The sequence below is a fragment of the Pseudorasbora parva genome, chromosome 4, assembly GCF_024679245.1.
Source record: "Pseudorasbora parva isolate DD20220531a chromosome 4, ASM2467924v1, whole genome shotgun sequence".
Taxonomy (NCBI): domain Eukaryota; kingdom Metazoa; phylum Chordata; class Actinopteri; order Cypriniformes; family Gobionidae; genus Pseudorasbora; species Pseudorasbora parva.
Window position 1 is genome coordinate 39789330 of NC_090175.1, and position 15600 is coordinate 39804929.

The 15600-nt window shown below is 42.0% G+C and overlaps 1 long non-coding RNA gene across 1 annotated transcript in view; it reads left to right on the forward strand.

Annotated features, from left to right (window-relative positions):
• Positions 1-5457: 5457 nt before the first annotated feature.
• Positions 5458-15600, forward strand: part of LOC137073359 (uncharacterized) — a 47208-nt gene continuing 37065 nt past the window's right edge. Inside the window, exon 1 of the long non-coding RNA XR_010904772.1 lies at positions 5458-5606. This is a non-coding gene — a long non-coding RNA (uncharacterized lncRNA). The remainder of the gene's footprint in view (positions 5607-15600) is intronic.

Consider the following 15600-nt stretch of genomic DNA (forward strand, 5'->3'; position numbering starts at 1 on the left):
AGAACATGCGCTGTAAACTTGCGCGCTTTTTTAAAAACATGTCGAGCTCGCGTCCACCGTTTAAACGCAAGAGGATTTCCAGATATAATGCTGAATAGAAAAAAAGGTATCAGTGGGTCTGTCCAGTAACTTAAGATGAACCTAAGACATACTGCACCCTTTGCAGAGAAGCATTTCAGTGTCTCAGACTGTCTGACTGAAAGCAGCAGTGATGACGGACACATCCGTGCTTCTAGGTAGGCCTATTGTTTTTTTTAATGAATAATATATTAATATAATATTCCATACATTACCAAAGCTTGGCAGACTTATTTTTCTAAACATTAGACTGGTTAATTAATAGATTATAGCCTAATTAATGCTATTAATTTATAATTTAGCTATAGGCTATATTAATAATAAATAATCCTGTCATATAAAGTTTGACATTTAAAAAATATTTAGATAAAAATGGGACAAATAACTGCATAATAATATAGTCATAATAGTAAATTAATAAAGAAAATTTAATTTAATGTTTGAATTTCGGAACATTTCTTTCAGTAAAGTGGTTACTGGTTCAAAATGACTGCTTAAAGAGACAGTGCACCCAAAAATTAAAAATCTGTCAATTTCCTTTTTAAACCTGTATACATTTCTTTGTTATGTTGAATTCCTACCATGGAAGTAAATAGGGACTTTAAGCAACAGCCACTGATGGAACGGCAACAGCGACCGGAAATAAACTTTTAACTGCCTTAGCCAAAGAACGCAAAAATCACTAATCAACAATAAAGAGATGGCGTAATGGTTCATTTAACATAATTTGACCAAATATAAAGAAACATGTAATTTAAAAAGCAAGGAAATGGTTGCTTTTGGCATTAAATTATAAACAGATACAATTAAAATGCCACATAACTATATTTACTTATCTAATCTGTCACGTATTAATGACTACGGCAAATCAGCTGTTCTCCCGTAGTAGACGGTTACAGTAGAACGTCACGAAGTAGCAGTTAAAGTCGCGCATGCGCAATAGAACGCCAGAACGCCGTTGCCGTTTCATCAGTGGCTGTTGCTTAAAGTCCCTAATGGTGCCCCAAAGCAGTTTGGTTACAAACTTTCTTCAAAATATCTTCTTTTGTGTTCAGCAGAACAAAGAAACTCATACAGGTTTGGAACATCATGAGGGCGAGTAAATGATGACAGGATTTTTATTCTTGGGTGAGCCATCCCTTTAAAGTGCACCAATATAGGCTATTAAAGAGTTCTTTAGAAATAAATAAAATAATCAAATATAAAATGTGTTCTGTTGCAAGCTTGCATAGGCCTACTTGATTCCATGTTTATTGTTGAGCTGTTGTCATTGTTTAATTGTCACTCTTATCACTACTATCACTCTTTAAATGCCAAGTTCATAAATGATTTTCAAAAACTGATTCAAAACTGGTTTGGAGAAAAAAAACTTACAAACAAAATAACTTCTTTTCAATCTAAAAAGTGATTGTGCATGATTATATAGCATTATGGCTTTAAAATCAAAAAATGTGGTTATAATGGAAGTCAATGGGGCAAAAACAGCCACGAACAGTAAATGAGGGAGAAACAAAAACTGATCCTGTACAAAAACTAACAATGCATCAAATCTAAAGTTGTTACTAATCTTTGACATGCTCAATAATGTGAAAAAAAAATAATCCAGTCCACAATCATTTTTTATATTGAAAATAATTTTGTGTGCATGTTGGGTTTTTTTCCAAATCAGTTTTGAAAATCATTTATGAACTTGACAATTAAAGAGTATTTTGTTTTTTATTATAAAAAATAAAAAAAAATGGGGCTGAAAAGCCTCATAAATTAATAATCGTTTATTCCTAAACTATGGTGCATTTCCATACTCAGTAATAAATAATAGACTATATAATCTGGGCAAACCTGGTGGGATGTCCCCACCAAAGCTGAGACCAAACCTTCGCCCTTGGTTTGAAACTAAACCATGCATATTCTGTTTGTGTTGCAAAGATAATAGTTATCTCATTTAATAGCAGACACTTGTAACTAGTTTGAATCACATTTTGAACACACTGGCTTAAAACTACTCTAAGATATAGACAGAAAGGTCAAAAATGTTGCAACCATCCCCGGTCTCCCCCTACATCGCCGATCTGGGATCATTTTGGATTTGTGCCTAATGAAAAATGTGAACCTTTAAATAAGGATGAAGCCATTTGCCGGATTTGTAAAAACTAAATATGTGTTAAATGGGTGAACACATCAAATGTCAAGAGCCATCTCTCCAATCATGTCATCCATCGGCTTTTGTACAAGTTATTTCCCGTGAACGCAAACGCCCAGCTGGTGGTCAGGTTGATATTGGAGAGGCTTTCGCCAAACAAGCCAAATAGCTACAAACGAAAGAGTGACAAGTGGAAAATGCTGACAAGAGACGTGGTAACGTATTTGGAGGTGGAGAACGCGCCGCTCCGCAGTTTTTATTCCCCTGCATATTACGAATTCTGTTTGAAAGTTGCAACGATTTTAATATTTAACTTTCTTATTTACACGATTATTTCACTTATCTCTGATATTTATTTTATTTCAATGTTAGCAGGCTGCGTTTCACTGGTGCTATAAACATGCACGTTTATTAACATATGTTTGAGCCTCATTTTTTTAAATCTCACAATATATATTTAAAATGTGAATTGTTTTATTTAAAAGCAGACTTTCAAGCTTTCTTTAATCATATGTTTCCTGTTTGTGTGATAAGTAGGCTAGGCTATAGGGTAGTGTTTTAGTTCATTGTTTCAGTTTCATCCCCCACCCGAACCCCACAAACACCGTGCCACCGCCGGTGGTTGATCAATAACCACTGCGGTGGTAAAAAACTGCCACCGTCACAGCCCTATCATCAAGGCAGCCATTTTGACATAACGGTGTATTTGACGGATTGAGGGTGTAAGGCACAAAACAGAACTGAAGGGATCACACGCTTTCAGAGACAGCAGACAGCCAGCATAAGACTACAACAAAGAGTTGTTTTTCGCAAGTTATTGCATTTTATAACTCTTTTTAACTTCAAGCAAGTCACATAAGTAGTCATGTGCCCTCTGTGCGTCGACCTAAAACATACACTTTTACATGAGTGTCGGAAGCAAAAAAAAAAAAAAAAAAGGTAAAAAAAAAAAAAAAAAAAGGTGGGTCCTCTCACAGAAAACTTTTATAGGCTAGATAGATAGTAGATGCCATTACATTAAGTACAAATATCACCTTGTTTACTATAAGTCTGGTTAGGACAGACAAAATTACAGAAAACAGTTACAGCAACAATAGTGTAGGGAAGACGCATGGAAGTTGACGCAAATCGACCCGAGGTTTGAATCTTCCTTTTGCCAAACTCACTCTACTTCCTTTTCTTTTGCCATCACAAATCAGATCGGAAAGGAATTTATTTTCAATAAAAATTAAGAAAATATTAGAAAATAAAGTGTCTAACATGTTTATCAGTTAAGTGGTAAGTATTTGTAAATGTGCTCACTTAATGGCGGTCGCACACCGTATGTGCAAGCTCAATTTTGAATCGACTTCTGACAGAAGAGCTGCACGATGGGTGCATCTTGTAGCACAGGGTGAAATCAGTAGGCTATGTACATTGACGATTTGAGGGAAATATAATATACATTTAATATAAAACCTTGAAATTGCGCTCTGTGGCACGGCAGGATTTTCAACAACTTCCTGAGTCGCTGTGGACAAGTGTAGAGTACCGCCGAATGCCTAGGCTATACACTCATTGAAAATAATGTGTTCGAATTTTAAAGAAATGGCGCTGCAGCGCGGCACTGAGCTTCGTGTCCGGTGTGCGATCACCTTTAGAGACGATAAAAGGGAGTGGGTCCAATTATCATTGTTCTTAAAAGTGGGTGAGTCTTGTCCCACCCACACACAATAGTTCAGATGGCCATGACTTTTCACAATGTTGAAGGAGCCTATTAAATTCATTCAGATATTGCGTGCCATTGCAATATAGGCTATCTTGACATACATTTGTGATATTTCGATAATTTCGATTTACAGTCCTACTGGACTGGATAGCACACAGGAGAGTGTTCTGAAGGAAGTTAAAAAGTCACAAGTTGGAACAACATGAGGGTGACTAAATGACAGAATATTCAAACTATCCCTTTAAGAGACCAGAACAGATAATTTCCGCCACTTATTTCTGAAATTTCAACTAGTTTTTGACAAGTCTTTTTAGTTTGTTTTAAAATGCACAATATTTGTAAAAAAGAGAAATGATCAACGTAAACCTGCGGGTGGCATGCAGTGTGTGTGTGTGTGTGTGTGTGTGTGTGTGTGTGTGTGTGTGTGTGTGTCAGTGTATCATAAAGATTTATTACTTTGAAACTGCTCATTATCATGTAGACTGGACTTACTCAGTCATGCAGAGAATTAAAATCCCTAATTGTGCTGTCACCCTCTCTCTCTTTTTCTCTCGCTCCTTGTATCTGACCCCCTCCAACTCTCATTCTTACCCTCTCTTTCTGTCCATTTCTCCTCTCTTCTGTATCACCTTCTCTGGGCTGTCTTTAATTTTACCTTCCACATCCATCAACACCATCTCTTCTGTTTTCTTTCTCTCTCATCTTTCTCTCTCCACCGCCTCTCTTATTTCTATATACGGTAATTCTCTTATCTGTTGAATTACTTTTTGTCTTACTTTCCTTCCCTTTTCACCTTCAGTATCTCAGCCATTTTCACTTTTTCATTATCTGCCTGGCCCTATCCCTAATCTTCACTTTTCTCTCTCCATCTGTCCTTCTTGTACACTATCCAGGTCTTTATCTCACTCTTATTTGATGTATTTGTTTAGTGGCTGTGCTCATCATGTGATTATCGAAGTTCTAACCATGCCTGCAAAATTTTCATTAGTTTAATAAAAATGTTTTTTTTTTTAAACAATTCTACAGTAAAAACCTAATAAACACTTATTAAATATTACATCTTTTTCTGATAGGTAAATTATATGGACACCAAAATGCTATCCCATAATTCCTCTATTTCTTTCTCCTTTAATTTTTAGTGGCCTTTTTTAGTGGTATTTGGTTTTGGAGATTTTTTTTTTTTTTAATAAATGAAAGCACAATATTAATGGATTTTCCAAATTCACCTGTGTGTTTTAAAACAAGTGGGTAATCATTTGAAATGTGTTAAAAAGGAATTTCAATCTTTCAGGCTTTCAATACCCTCCAATTCTTTGAGTCATTTTCTCAGCCCCCCCCTCGCTCTCTCTCGCTCTCTCTCTCACACTCTCTCTCTCACACACACACACACACACACACACACACAGAGCGGTCCTCTTGTCAGTAACATTACAGCTTAAACCGACAAGGTTAAAGTCCTAAGACCTTTTTCAGGGGGGTGTGTGTGTGTGTGCGTGTGCGTGTGCGTGTGTGTGTGTGTTTGTGCCTTTGAGCTACAGAACACTAATACTCACACACACTCTCCACTTGTAAGCAGGAAACAAACACACCAAACCAACAAAAGCCAAGAGGAAATTGAGAAGCATCAAGGAAAAACCCTCTATTCACTGCTGTACAAAATGCTCCCAGTGGCTCTTTCAGGTCAGTGTGTGTGTGTGTGTGTGTGTGTGTGTGTGTGTGTGTGTGTGTGTGTGTGTGTGTGTGTGTGTGTGTGGGCATGTTTTTGCGAAATATCAGGACACAAATGTGTATAATAACATAGGTATTACAAGGAGAGGGTGAAATATGAGAACATTACCCATGTCCCCATTTTTCAAAAGGCTTATTAATCATACAGGATGAGTTTTTTTGTTTTTGAGAAAGTAAAAATGCAGAATGTTTCCTGTGATGGGTAGGTTTAGGGGCAGTGTAGGGGGATAGGAAAAACAGTTTGTACAGAATAAGAACCATATGGAATACATGTCCCCACATTTTACAAAAACAAACGTGTGTTTGTGGTTTATTTAGCTATATTTTGGGGAAATTGTCCTCATATAAGAAGCTCTCCCTTCGGACATCTAAATGTAAAATGAATTATAAATGAATTAAATATTTGATAAAAAATGTTGCTTTGTACAAATATATATATATAAAATATTGATTCAACTTGTTGAATCATTGTGGGATTGATTCAACAATGTGCTGAAAGCATTCTTTAGAAATGTTGGCCCATATTGATATGATAGCATCTTGTAGTTGATGGAGATTTGTGGGATGCACATCCAGGGCACGAAGCTCCCGTTCCACCACATCCCAAAGATGCTCTATTGGGTTGAGATCTGGTAACTGGGGGCCATTTTATTACAGTGAACTCATTGTGATGTTCAAGAAACCAATTTGAAATGATTTGAGCTTTGTGACATGGTGCATTATCCTGCTGGAAGTAGCCATCAGAGGATGGATACATGGTGGTCATAAAGGGATGGACAAGGTCAGAAACAATGCTCAGGTAAGCTGTGGCATTTAAACGATGCCCAATTGGCACTAAGGGGCCTAAAGTGTGCCAAGAAAACATCCCCCACACCATTACACCACCACCAGCCTGCACAGAACAAGGCATGATGGATCCATGTTCTCATTCTGTTTACGCCAAATTCTGACTCTACCATCTGAATATCTCAACAGAAATTGAGACTCATCAGACCAGGCAACATTTTTCCAGTCTTCAACTGTCCAATTTTGGTGAGCTTGTGCAAATTGTAGCTTCTTTTTCCTTTTTGTAGTGGAGACGAGTGGTACCCGGTGGGGTCTTCTGCTGTTGTAGCCCATCCGCCTCAAGGTTGTGCGTGTTGTGGCTTCACAAATGCTTTGCTGCATACCTCGGCTGTAACGAGTGGCTATTTCAGTCAAAGTTGCTATTCTATCATCTTGAATCAGTCGACCCATTCTCCTCTGACCTCTAGCATCAATAAGACATTTTCGCCCATACTGTTTCCCTTTTCACACTATATATATATATATATATTGTTCAAAATAATAGCAGTACAATGTGACTAACCAGAATAATCAAGGTTTTTAGTATATTTTTTTATTGCTACGTGGCAAACAAGTTACCAGTAGGTTCAGTAGATTCTCAGAAAACAAATGAGACCCAGCATTCATGATATGCACGCTCTTAAGGCTGTGCAATTGGGCAATTAGTTGAAAGGGGTGTGTTCAAAAAAATAGCAGTGTCTACCTTTGACTGTACAAACTCAAAACTATTTTGTACAAACATTTTTTTTTCGGAATTTTTTTTGATTGATTTAGCAATCCTGTGAATCACTAAACTAATATTTAGTTGTATGACCACAGTTTTTTAAAACTGCTTGACATCTGTGTGGCATGGAGTCAACCAACTTGTGGCACCTCTCAGCTGTTATTCCACTCCATGATTCTTTAACAACATTCCACAATTCATTCACATTTCTTGGTTTTGCTTCAGAAACAGCATTTTTGATATCACCCCACAAGTTCTCAATTGGATTAAGGTCTGGAGATTGGGCTGGCCTAGTGTGTTTTGGGTCATTGTCTTGTTGAAACAACCGTTTCAAGGGCATGTCCTCTTCAGCATAGGGCAACATGACCTCTTCAAGTATTTTAACATATGCAAACTGATCCATGATCCCTGGTATGCGATAAATAGGCCCAACACCATAGTAGGAGAAACATGCCCATATCATGATGCTTGCACCTCCATGCTTCACTGTCTTCACTGTGTACTGTGGCTTGAATTCAGAGTTTGGGGGTCGTCTCACAAACTGCCTGTGGCCCTTGGACCCAAAAAGAACAATTTTACTCTCATCAGTCCACAAAATGTTCCTCCATTTCTCTTTAGGCCAGTTGATGTGTTCTTTGGCAAATTGTAACCTCTTCTGCACATGCCTTTTTTTTAACAGAGGGACTTTGCGGGGGATTCTTGAAAATAGATTAGCTTCACACAGACGTCTTCTAACTGTCACAGTACTTACAGGTAACTCCAGACTGTCTTTGATCATCCTGGAGGTGATCATTGGCTGAGCCTTTGCCATTCTGGTTATTCTTCTATCCATTTTGATGGTTGTCTTCCGTTTTCTTCCACGTCTCTCTGGTTTTGCTCTCCATTTTAAGGCATTGGAGATCATTTTAGCTGAACAGCCTATCATTTTTTGCACCTCTTTATAGGTTTTCCCTTCTCTAATCAACTTTTTAATCAAAGTACGCTGTTCTTCTGAACAATGTCTTGAACGACCCATTTTCCTCAGCTTTCAAATGCATGTTCAACAAGTGTTGGCTTCATCCTTAAATAGGGGCCACCTGATTCACACCTGTTTCTTCACAAAATTGATGACCTCAGTGATTGAATGCCACACTGCTATTTTTTTGAACACACCCCTTTCAACTAATTCAACTAATTGCCCAATTGCACAGCCTTAAGAGCGTGCATATCATGAATGCTGGGTCTCATTTGTTTTCTGAGAATCTACTGAACCTACTGGTAACTTGTTTGCCACGTAGCAATAAAAAAATATACGAAAAACCTTGATTATTCTGGTTAGTCACATTGTACTGCTATTATTTTGAACAATACTGTATATATATATATATATATATATATATATATATATATATATATATATATATACAGTGAGGAAAATAAGTATTTGAACACCCTGCTATTTTGCAAGTTCTCCCACTTGGAAATCATGGAGGGGTCTGAAATTGTAGGCATGTCCACTGTGAGAGACATAATCTGAAAGAAAATCCAGAAATCACAATGTATGATTTTTAAAATTATTATTTGTATGATTCAGCTGCAAATAAGTAATTGAGCACATGAGAAAATCAATGTTAATATTTGGTACAGTAGCCTTTGTTTGCAATTACAGAGGTCAAACGTTTCCTGTAGTTTTTCACCAGGAGGGATTTTGGCTCACTCCTCCACACAGATCTTCTCTAGATTAGTCAGGTTGCTGGTCTGTCGCTGAGAAACTGAGAAATCTCCCTCCAAAAATTCTTGAGACTGGCTAGGCCACGCCAGAACCTTGATATGCTTCTTACAGAGCCACTCCTTGGTTATCCTGGTTGTGAGCTTCGGGTCATTGTCATGTTGGAAGCCTCGACCCATCTTCAATGCTCTAACTGAGGGAAGGAGGTTGTTCCCCAAAATCTCGCAATACGTGGCCCCGGTCATCCTCTCCTTAATACAGTGCAGTCGCTCTGTCCCATGTGCAGAAAAACACCCCCAAAGCATGATGCTACCACCCCCATGCTTCACAGTAGGGATGGTGTTCTTGGGATTGTACTCATCATTCTTCTTCCTCCAAACACTTTTAGTGGAATTATGACCAAAAAGTTATATTTTGGTCTCATATGACCACATGACTTTCCTATGACTCCTCTGGATCATGCAAATGGCCATTGGCAAACTTAAGACGGCCTGGACATGTGCTGGTTTAAGCAGGAGAACCTTCCGTGCCATGCATGATTTCAAACCATGACGTCTTAGTGTATTACCAACAGTAACCTTGGAAACGGTGGTCCCAGCTCTTTTCAGGTCATTGACCAGCTCCTCCTGTGTAGTTCTGGGCTGATTTCTCACCTTTCTTAGGATCATTGAGACTCCATGAGGTGAGATCTTGCATGGAGCCCCAGTCCGAAGGAGATTGACAGTCATATTTAGCTTCTTCAATTTTCTAATGATTGCTCCAACAGTGGACCTTTTTTCACCAAGCTGCTTGGCAATTTCCCTGTAGCCCTTTCCAGCCTTGTGGAGGTGTACAATTTTGTCTATAGTGTCTAGTGTCTCTGCGGGTACATGAGTGATGAACGCCGCTGACGGTCTGGAGCTTACATCATAATGGCCAAGACCTCACTCGCCCTCTCTCTCACGCTCTCTGCGCATAATAGTTTAAACAAACTGAGTGCTGATCAAGAGTTTTGTGCAAGAAATTTAAGGCCGCCTCTTGTTCTAAATATAGCAGGCTTTATTAATTGATTGAAACAAATATTATTAATATTATTTTTTAGTTTTACAGCATAGTGAACGCTCTGAGCGAGCTGTGCTGTGGTAATGTTAAACATGGAACTTTTCGTTGACATGAAACGGTAAATAAACAAACCAGCGGAAGCAGTGCATTTATCCTTTATTCATGCAATATCTATTCAGTCAGTACAGTAGCCTTAACTTTAGTAATGTTTCTGTTTAACGTTAAATTAAATTAAGCATGCACTCTAAAAAATAATTCAGTGGCTTAGTAAATATCACAGTAATAATTAACTTTATTAACTTAATAAAATCTCTCAATATCATTTACTTGATGGTTTTAGTTAAACATACCAAAATAATTGACTAAAAATCCAACAGTTAATTTTGTCTAAAATTTATAGTTATATTTAAGTTTTTTTCACAAAAATAATTTTGTATTCAAATAACCAATTCTTTATTTTAAATATACTTAATACATTTGCGAAATTTATTTCAAAATATTTGAGAATGGAGAATTAAACCGATCTGTTTCAAGAACCACAAATATTACTTAATTAAAATCAAGATTATTAATATTTAACACAATATGAAGAAATTGAGTAAATTTACTCGATTAAAACAATCCACCCCTCCCCCACCCTCTGACGCAAGGACAGCTCGACGGTTGAGTGAGTGCGGATATTTGAATTCTTCTCAGTCACCACCAGAGCAGTTTCTTCTTCTCAGCGTCGCAGAATTGGGGCATTTCCTCTGTGAAATTCAGGTTTGTATGTTTTTTTTTTTTTAAATCTATATAATAATTACTATGCTAAAAGGCATTTTATTTAATTCAAAACAACATACAGGGACAGTGTGAGTCACCTTAAGTTCCCTTTCGAGAGAGGTTCCTCGTATTACGTATGGGAAAAACTCCTTTTCTCGAGAATGTGAAGCAAAACTTTTAATAAAGGTATCTATGTAAAGCGCAGTGAGCTGCACGGCCATAGCCCAGCGCGAGGAGCGCTCTGATTGGCCGGGCTGCGGCAACTGCAGGAACCTATGGTGAGGCGGCTGAGAGGAACGAACCAATGGGGGGCGTTCCAGAAGCCCGCCGAAAAAGGTGCTTATATTTGCATACAGGAGGCTATATAAGACCCTAATTCGCCATAGGTGTCAGATTTTATCTCCTTCAGCGATACCTTCGCTGGTCTCCGGAAGAAGCACCGCCGTTGAAAAGGCACCAGCGGAACCTGCAGCTGAGGACGACGGACTCCCTCTCCGCCTTCTCTGCCGTTCCAGCTACGCCATCCGGCGTTATATATCCTTTAAACTGTGTCTATGTTGAGTGTTATATGTGTTTGTGTTGCCGCTGCAACGCCACTTCTAGAGCTTACAGGCTTGTTCTACTCGAGGACTCTCTCGTTCCGCCGCGTCGTTAAGCGCCGCGGAAAGACGGAGCTCTTCTCACTCTCCCTCTGCTCTCGTCCCGTCGCGCTGAATAGCGCCGCGGAAAGAGAGAATGTTAGAGGACATGAGCACACTCAAGCCGAAGCTCTCTTCACTCTGCCGCCGCCGCGGCTCTTCTTCCGCCGCTGCCACAGAGTTGTTCCCACTCTTCTCTCATTCCGTCGCGCTACAGCCGCGGACAGAGAATACTAGAGTGAATAGGCGAACTCGAGCCGAAGCTCTCGCCGTGCTAGAAGCGCCGCGGACAGAGTTTTACCTCACGCTTCCAATTCTCTCGTCCTGTCGCTCTATCGCCGCGGACAGAGAATACTAGAGTGAATAAACAAACTCGAGCCGAAGCTCTCGCCGTGCTAGAAGCGCCGCGGACAGAGTTTTACCTCACGCTTCCAATTCTCTCGTCCTGTCGCTCTATCGCCGCGGACAGAGAATAATAGAGTGAATAAACAAACTCGAGCCGAAGCTCTCGCCGTGCTAGAAGCGCCGCGGACAGAGTTTTACCTCACGCTTCCAATTCTCTCGTCCTGTCGCTCTATCGCCGCGGACAGAGAATACTAGAGTGAATAAACAAACTCGAGCCGAAGCTCTCGCCGTGCTAGAAGCGCCGCGGACAGAGTTTTACCTCACGCTTCCAATTCTCTCGTCCTGTCGCTCTATCGCCGCGGACAGAGAATACTAGAGTGAATAAACAAACTCGAGCTGAAGCTCTCGCCGTGCTAGAAGCGCCGCGGACAGAGTTTTACCTCACGCTTCCAATTCTCTCGTCCTGTCGCTCTATCGCCGCGGACAGAGAATACTAGAGTGAATAAACAAACTCGAGCCGAAGCTCTCGCCGTGCTAGAAGCGCCGCGGACAGAGTTTTACCTCACGCTTCCAATTCTCTCGTCCTGTCGCTCTATCGCCGCGGACAGAGAATACTAGAGTGAATAAACAAACTCGAGCTGAAGCTCTCGCCGTGCTAGAAGCGCCGCGGACAGAGTTTTACCTCACGCTTCCAATTCTCTCGTCCTGTCGCTCTATCGCCGCGGACAGAGAATACTAGAGTGAATAAACAAACTCGAGCCGAAGCTCTCGCCGTGCTAGAAGCGCCGCGGACAGAGTTTTACCTCACGCTTCCAATTCTCTCGTCCTGTCGCTCTATCACCGCGGACAGAGAATACTAGAGTGAATAAACAAACTCGAGCTGAAGCTCTCGCCGTGCTAGTAGCGCCGCGGACAGAGTTTTACCTCACGCTTCCAATTCTCTCGTCCTGTCGCTCTATCGCCGCGGACAGAGAATAATAGAGTGAATAAACAAACTCGAGCCGAAGCTCTCGCCGTGCTAGAAGCGCCGCGGACAGAGTTTTACCTCACGCTTCCAATTCTCTCGTCCTGTCGCTCTATCGCCGCGGACAGAGAATACTAGAGTGAATAAACTAACTCGAGCCGAAGCTCTCGCCGTGCTAGAAGCGCCGCGGACAGAGTTTTTCCTCACGCTTCCAATTCTCTCGTCCTGTCGCTCTATCGCCGCGGACAGAGAATAATAGAGTGAATAAACAAACTCGAGCCGAAGCTCTCGCCGTGCTCATTCTACCGCCGCCGTGCTGAAGCGCTGCGGACAGAGAATACTAGAGTAAGTTAGACGAGCGAGCTCGGGCTGTTGGGTATGTCAAGAACAATGTCGCTGCAGCGCGCGCTTACTGCCAAGGAAGTTGTAATGGCTGCCTTGTCATGATAGCGCGCGCCCCTTCCACAGCGCGTTGCTGACTAGAGCGCGGCTTACGTCATAGCACGCGCTCACTGTCAGAGCATAAGGGCGTCGGAAAATGGCTGCCAAGCTAAGCCCTTTTTTCACTCTATCACTTCCAGTCCCCTTTATTCAGGCGGCTGGAAAGGTTTTTACACTGTAGACAAAGTGTCCACTACACAGTGTGCACCCCTACATAAGCACTGTTAATTCAGCCTCACAAAATCACAAATAAATCCCGCCGCGGCCGGATTACACCATATAAAGTCAACTAGCCTTATTGCAGTCAACTAGCCTGTGGTCAAACACGCTTGTCTGCATGCGCGCTTTCAGTCTAGACTAGAGCATAACGGCATTGTGGAATGGCTCACATACCACCCGCACTTCCTTACATTCTCCCAGTTCCCTTAAGTTAAGTGACTGGAGATGAAATATTGCAGTCAACTAGCCTGTGTTAAACACGCTCGTCTGCACACTAATGCTGTGTGCGTTTACCCCTGTGGATTTGCTCACTGGTTTGCACCGTGGGTATTCTACGTAGGTTGTGCGCCACTGCACATTGTTTACACTACACACAAAAGAGCTTTCTATGTAGGAAATGTGCCCACTTTACAGTCTGCACTCCTGCACCCAAGCACTTTTCACAAAGTTCACTCTCGCACACACAATATAAATGTGAGGCGTGCGCCCACTGCAAAGCCTGCACCGCCAAAACTAACACTATCCCCACAGTGTTACAAGCAGTGTTACAGCACAAGCAACCCGGCTAACAGGCCCCTATTACTAAGCGGCCAGCCCCCGAATCTAATTCAACCCCTGGCTTTACGAGCCCAGGCCTGGCAGGCCATTCCTGGTATATAATATTGGGTGTTGAACATATAAAATGAGGTTCTCGCTACAGTTTTGCTCGCAGACCCCGCGATTCAAGCCGTGGTCGAGCCCTCTGTAAGAAGCAGTGTCAGTCACGTGCTTCTCGCTGAGGCATTGAGACTGTTAAAGGAGAGAGCGGCGAAAACAGTACACCCGACGCTAGCGAGTCAGGTTTTTACTGTCGCTAATTCCTCATGCCGAAAATGGGTGGCGGTCTCAGGCCCATTTTCCAGGCATCTGAACAAAGCACTTATGACACGCTCGTTTCAAGGTGCTGACGGTGAAACAAATCCTCGCGCACATTCGCCCCGGGGATTGGGTTTTCTCAATAGATCTGAAAAACGCATACTTCACGTTACGATAACCCCCCACCCCCACTACAGGCCATTCTTGAGATTCGCCTTCGAGGGGCAGGCTTATCAGTACAGTCATTGTCATAGACTCAAGACTTACGGCATAAGAACCACCACGTCTTGATAATGTACATAAAATCGCTAGGGCAGCCGAGATCAGACTCTGTTCACTGCATGGCTAAGCATCTCCTTTTATGGGCAGAGCACAATCTGAGCTCCCTAAGGGCGGCTTACGTGCCAGGTATTCTGAATCAGGGTCCGGACATGTTATCCAGAGGACCCATGTCCCCAGGGGGATGGTCCCTTTACCCGCAAACAATTCAGCTTGCACAGCACACGCTGCCCAATATTTTTTCTGCAAACGCAGGGATGCCCTGGCCCATGTTGGCCCAGACTCCCTCTATATGTTCCCTCCGATCGCGATCCAGCTGCAGCCGGTGCTTTTTAATAGCCCCACTTTGGAAGAACCGCACATGGTTCTCCATACTGTTTCAGCTGTCAGACACAGCCCCATGCCTATTCTGCCAATGAAAGGGAAGGTCTGGCATCCCAATCCCGAGCTGTGGGCCCTCCACGTATGGCCCATCAACGGTATCCGGGAACCTCTCTGACAAGTTATGAACACTATTTCGGAAGCTAGAGCCCCTGCTATCTGGCAGCTCTGCTTGAAGTGGTCAGTGGTTTTCTAACCAATGTGCTACGCGAAACATCGACGCACACTCATGCGAACTGGCGGAACCGCTCGCTTTCTCCAAGAGCTAATGGATGCGGGTCGTCCCCCCTCCATACTCGGGGTGTGTGTCTCCGCCATAGCAGCTAGCCACGCTCCTATCGCGGCACATTCACTAGGGAAAAGGGATCTTATTGTGTGTTTTCTTAAAGGGGCCAGGAGATTCAGCTCGCCTTGCCCCTACCTCGGTCCCTATTTGGGACCTCGCCATGGTTTTGGAGGCCGTGAAGGGTTCCCCCTCCTAACCACTTCAGAACACGAGCTTGAAGCACATATCACTCAAAACCGTTTTTCTGCTGGCTGTGGCCTCGGTTAACCGAGTGGGTGGCTTACCTGCACTCTCTGTGAGCCCTTCCTGTCTTGAGTTTGGGTCCAGCAACTTCAAGGTTGTGCTCAAACCGAGGCATGGTTTTATGCTGAAAGTGCTATCAACCCCTTCAGTATGCAGGTCTTTGCACTGCTTAACCCGCGTCTTAGAGAGAATAAGACGCAAACATATTCTGCCCAGTCAGAGCATTGAGATTGTA